Source organism: Protobothrops mucrosquamatus, unplaced genomic scaffold (assembly GCF_001527695.2).
Source record: "Protobothrops mucrosquamatus isolate PMUCROS unplaced genomic scaffold, P.Mucros_1.0 scaffold_201, whole genome shotgun sequence".
NCBI lineage: Eukaryota > Metazoa > Chordata > Lepidosauria > Squamata > Viperidae > Protobothrops > Protobothrops mucrosquamatus.
Genome location: NW_015386277.1, coordinates 386,108 through 392,107, shown reverse-complemented (window position 1 = coordinate 392,107; position 6,000 = coordinate 386,108). Strand labels below are relative to the sequence as shown.

Genomic DNA, 6,000 nt, shown 5'->3' with positions numbered 1-6,000 from the left:
ATGATTTACTTTTTCCCTGTGCAAAGCATTTTTTAGCTCCTATTCATTTATGAGCACAGTTATTCTTGTGGGCTTTTCTCATTCCCCCACTCTCCTTTTAAGAATGAAACACTATATCTTAACCAAACAGTTGCCAAAGAGGCTGATCATTGGCTGGAACTGTCCCATGAGACTAAGTCCCACCTCTTTGGTTGTGCTGACAAGCTGTTTATGTTTTTGCAAGGCTACTCTTTAATTCAGCCTCATGATCGCTATAATGGGACCAATTGTCTGAATGCTGCTGGGAGCAAACTCTTTTCCCCAAAGAGACTATATTTCAATGCCTGGAAAGACTTATAATGGAATGCCTGTAAGTAAGCTTTGAATTATTTCTCTCTTTCTCTCTCTCTCTCTCTCCCACCCCCAGCATTAGTTCTTTCTTTTCTCTTTCTTATGTACTTCTGAGATTGGAAAAATCCTAAAAATATTTCAGAAGCTGGATTTGGGCAATTTGTCATATTTTTGTTGGTGTGTTCTGGAAGGCTCTCTTAAATTGGAAGAGGAATATTACTTTGTGTTCGATGACATGCTTGTTAAAATTTCCATCAAACAGCTATGAGATTATCTTGCAGGGAAGCAGTAGGAACAACAGTGAAATAAGTTTAATAGGACACAGTGATTAAAGATAGCATTTTAAAAGAATTATGAAAATGATCATGAGGAAGTTCTCTAAAACCTTTGAAAGAAAATATACTGATGTGCAGAAGGACATCAAAGCATTGTTTCGTGCCTGCACTGGAGTGGGGGGATAGATTATGATCAGAAATTAACAAAATCCTCTAAAAAGTACTGAACTGTGGCATTAATATGATGTATTTCTAATATCCCATATCAAAATAATTCATCCTCACAAAGTGTATAAAAATTTTCTGGATTCTTACAAAAGAATGATATGAATAAGGTTATCCTAAACATTTGGAATTAAGAAAGCATTTCTATAATTTTACAAAACAAAATGTTGGTTTTTATAGAGATACAAAGTTAACTGAAAACATTAAAACTATTTTATAAACTTAATCTTTGTTTTAAAAAGTGTCCTACCCAAACACATTGATGAAATAATATAAATAATATATTATCATAGTACTGGAAATTAGAAAACGAGTAATCACTCAAATCTAGATTAGATGGTTTTTTACAGTTTATGAAAACCGAATTCCCAAATTGATTCAATATATAATGATAATTTACTACCCAGAGATGAAATATATACAACTGATAAATAACTTTAGAATTGTGCTGTGTAATATTGAGCTGAAAGCATATTCAAATCTCTATGAATCTTATATTCTAAGCACATGGATTGAAATGCAAAAACTGGCGTCCGCATCACCTCAAAAACATGCCTAAAACACATCCCTATCTCCACCAACATATGCAAGCTAATTCAAAGCCCAAAGGCCTGTAGAAAGGGTGATAAGGAGATTTTTGTATTTCCTGATGTTCTGTACAACATGTTTGTAGGAGCACCAAAACATGGCTTGCTTGTAGGGGGAAGGATTTATTGGAAAATGAATTTGTGTTTCCAAAGAACATAACTTGTGCTTTTAAAAAAACTTTCTCTGTTGCTTCTGTCTGAAGTAAAACAATAACCATATTAATTTTCCTCTAATAATGGCTTCAGCTCTCTGGTCTGACTATTATATTTTATCAGGGATGGTTACATACAAGTTCTGGAGTCTTTATTCAATATAATATACAAAGCTATGCATTTTGCAAACTGAATTAAAGCCATATGCTGTTTGTTTTTGTGAAAGAACATGTATATTATGTACATTTGAAATAGAATATTACTTTAAAAATGACAAATTCATTAAGAATATATTTGGCAACAATTTATTATCTGATAAATAATTTCCACAGTCCATGTGACATTATCATTTAATAAAACGGTGAGATGATGACATATAGATAATCAAAATTAGACAGAGAGAAAATTTTCCAAGTCCCAGAGAAGCACTAGACCCCAGGTTTTTAATCAAGGCCACTGAACATGTCTTCCATTTTCCTGACTGTTCACAATTTACTTGCCTTTTATTTCTAACCAAGATGGGAGAACTGTGTACAGCCACAAGAAATAAAGCAGTTTTAATTGCTCTTAATAAGGGACGTGGGATCTGAAGCATATTGGGCTGCACAATAAACTTTTCATGGGCAATCTGAAGCTACTTTGATAGCATTGGCACACTAAAGTAGAAAGCAGTTACAATAGCAGTGCCCTACTGTGCCATTTAGTTTCCCAGAGTACCTCTCATTTAAGGCCACTCCAGGACATTGGGGAATTTAAATGGAACTAGATTTAATTAGGATGTGCTGCTTGGAACATGTTCTTTTATTACTTTTTAAGATGCAAAGATATGTACCATAGGATTCATGCTCTGGTACTTAAAATGCAAGTATCTATCTAAGAATATTGATAATGGTGTTGTTGGCTATAACTGTGTAAAACCAATAACTGTAGGACCTGAAAGCTTTTGATTACAGGATTCCAATAGCGTTCAGCTGTTTATTGCAAAAAGCAGGATATAAGTTCACCAGGATATAGTTTTAGTGAGATAGAACAGAAATTTGGTATACAAAGTTTCGGATTCAGTTGCTGGAATTTCTACGCAGGATTGAGAAAGCTGTTGTGTAAAATTTTGGAGAGCCATTACCATTCAATACAAAATTAAGTTCTCAGTTTGGTACTCTCCCTCAATGGCTGTCAAAGATGAATAAGCAATCCAAGAAGGAAAGCCCCCAAATATTCTCTGACATCTGTTTTCTAACTTGAGTTCTTCTTTGCTCTTTGATAATTCTCAGAATTTTTAGCTGTCTATGTTTCAAATAATGCAAAATAGTTGAAAAGTTATGTGCACGCCATGTTCAAAATAGCATTCTAAACTTAATAATGTGTTGTTAAAAGCATTGGTAAAATAACTTAAAATGGAAATGAAAAAACATGCAGACTTGTTCTCAGGTTGCTTAATTTGATGCCCTTCATTTCTTTGGACAGCTATTCACCGGCTGAACAGCTCTGGTGATGCAGACTAGAAATTCTGGGAATTGTAATTTCATATATCTAGTAGGTGATCAGTTTGGGAAAATCTGAAAGTCAACAGACCTGATATATAGTATACAAAAATACAAAGCTAAATATTCTTATTTGTGGTTTAAAGTGTGACATTAAGGATATTTTTAAAATTAAACTGTTGATTTGACTGATAATTGCTGATGTTAATACAGTAAAATCAAGTTTTGTTATAGTCCTTCATCTGAACAGGCTGTCCTGTAATGATGCATAGTTATGTATGTTTGCTGTAAGGCTAAATCAGGGTGGTACAAATGCCAGCTCATTTAATTCAGCTTATTTTTTTCATTGTACCACCTGTGATAATTTTTCCAGATTCTGATCTACCTTTTACATTAAAGGCAACCATTTGAGAATCATCAGCCCCTAATGATCCTATGCAACTTACTTGATTGCTTTCATACATCTGCATATAAACCTAATTCGGGACTGATTCCTTCTGTAGCTAAATTCTACAGAATTGGGGCGTGGGCTGTTATATTTCATGCATGCTTTTGAATATTTGAACAGAGAGTTCTGCCTCTGACAGTCTTCATGCCATATCAGTCAATTATTGTCATTCCAGTGAATTGTGTGATATACTAAGGATCTGGTACAGTATTTGAATGCTTTATTCTTTTCATGATTACACAATACAGCAGACAGATCTTCACTGATGGGTAATATTATACTATTCTATTCCCAGCCCATTTCAAGTGCATCCCTGTTTTCCAGCTCTGCTTCAAACTTTGTGTTTTCTGACTTGAGCTGTCTTTCATACCAGATGGTTTCTAATACTTCTTTCTATTTAATAACAGCTCCTGCTCCAATCGGCTGTAGTGCCCGGCATGCCCTCTTCCTAGCCTAACCTTGAACAGCCTGTCCTGGCTATGTGTTCTTTGCTGGTTGGCAATTAATCCAGTGATAGCTGTTATGGTAATGAAATGTGCCCAACCTAGAAGCTCATGCTCCATTCAACCCTTTTATGTCTCTGTGGGCATTGTTTAGTTTCTCTCTAGGCTGAATAAAGCATATTCCCCTTGCTTTTCTACATCCTGTCTAAAGTTCAGCAAAGTTTCCTTTCCTTTTCCTTAATTTTTAAGCTACAACATGGGGACATTGTTCTTTGTTCAAGTGGCAGCTATTCCTTGGATTTACAAAGTAGCATAGAAAGAGCCACCTCATTGCTTACGATAAAATAAAGAATGTTTTTGATATTTTTCTGATTGCATTTTGAAAGTGATGTAGTTACTGTTCTTTTGCCACTGTTTTCCTAAACACTGTAAAAGTTCTTTGCATTAATTTTCACCAAGATGCCGTGTATGAAAGTGTTAAAAAACACTTCTATTGAGATTTCTGACAGTAATTGTGAGTGTGAAATTTGAAATGCAGACAAGGAGAAGAAAATGTCATTCCTTCCAGCCTGGCTTTTTTGGGAAGTGGGGGGAGGTGGAGTGTTGCCCTATGTGAGGTCAGAAGTTGGCACATTAAAAGTTTTATACTGAATAAAACCTCTCTTTGGGAATTTTGAACACTGCAGATTAAAGCACAGAATATTAGCTATATGGTGTTTCTTAACCTTGGCAGCTTGAAGATGTGTGGACTTCAACTCCCAGAATTGTCTTAAATAATGTACTTTTATTATACGTGTTTCACAGCACACTTGCCTTCCAAATAATTATGAATGTGCAGCTTCCAAAATGTCCAACTTTTGTCTGAAACTTCTGGCCAGCTGTAATTCAAGCACATTTGGAGAGCTTCATGTTGGAGAAGGCTGCTAGGAAGTTGGGAGTGATTTGTTTTTGAGGTTCAGTTCTTGGGGTTATGACTTTAAATAGCATTCTAGGCCTATAAAACTATTAGGCCATACTAGGCCTAATAAAAATGGATGCATAAATAAATGAAGGATAAAAACATTTTGTAGGGCTAGAATAGATCAGAATTTTATTTTGTTTTTTAAAAGAAACTTTCATTAACTCATTTTTGCACATTGCTGTAGTTTATAAACAGATTGCACATTTTCCCCCCTGAAATACAAGGTCTCAGTGTATCTTGGATTCTTTTCAGAGAAGGGCCGACATAAGTATCTTAGTATCTTCCAACCCATGTCCATGCCAACACAGGCTGATGGGAACTGAAGTAAAAAAATGGAGACATCTTATTGCCACTGAAGGTAATCTTAGACTTATGGCCATTCATTTAGCGACTGTCTGGAGCTACAATGGCACTGCAAAAAGTTACAGTGACTAATCCTCATACTTTTAGCCATTGCAGCATTCCCCACTGTCATGTGATCAGGACTTGGGTGCTTGCAGTCAGCATGTATTTACAACGGTTACAGCATGCAGGGTCACATGATCACCATTTGGGACCTTCCCAGGGGGCTTCCGACAAGAAAAGTCAATGGGGGAGCCAGATTCATTTAATCACTGCATGATTCGCTTAATGACTGCAGTGATTCGCTTTAACAACCATGGCCAAAAAAGTCATAAAATTGAGTGTGGCTCACTTAATAGGTGCATCACTTAGAGCTGTTGTGGGGAAAATAGGAGGATTATAAAAATAATAAAGATGGGATATAATTAAATAAATGGGTCCCAAACAATGGCTCGAGTAGCAGTTATAATAGCATTATAGCAACTGAGCCTAACCGTACAATAATAAGTATTACTCAGTACATGTAGTTTGTTCCATAGCATTTATCATAATTTATTCCCATGTGTTTTTGTACTAGATTAAAAACAGTAGAGATAAAATGCTTGGAATTCTATCTTTAGTTTACATTCTTAGTTATCAGTATACAGCACTTACTGCAGTAAATGTAGCTTGTTGGAGTCAAACCACAGCTGATACCAATGCTATGTGCTTCAGTTAAAATTAAAAAGCTCCTATCCAATATTTATAAAATAAAT

At 35.3% G+C, this 6,000-nt stretch overlaps 1 protein-coding gene across 1 annotated transcript in view; it reads left to right on the top strand.

Moving 5' to 3' along the window:
• The first annotated feature begins 228 nt into the window (after nucleotides 1-228).
• The window catches only part of TRIM2 (tripartite motif containing 2), a 41,262-nt gene continuing 35,490 nt past the window's right edge, over nucleotides 229-6,000 (top strand). The window contains exon 1 of the mRNA XM_015825652.1: nucleotides 229-349. The gene's annotated coding sequence lies outside the window, so the exon portion shown is untranslated. The remainder of the gene's footprint in view (nucleotides 350-6,000) is intronic.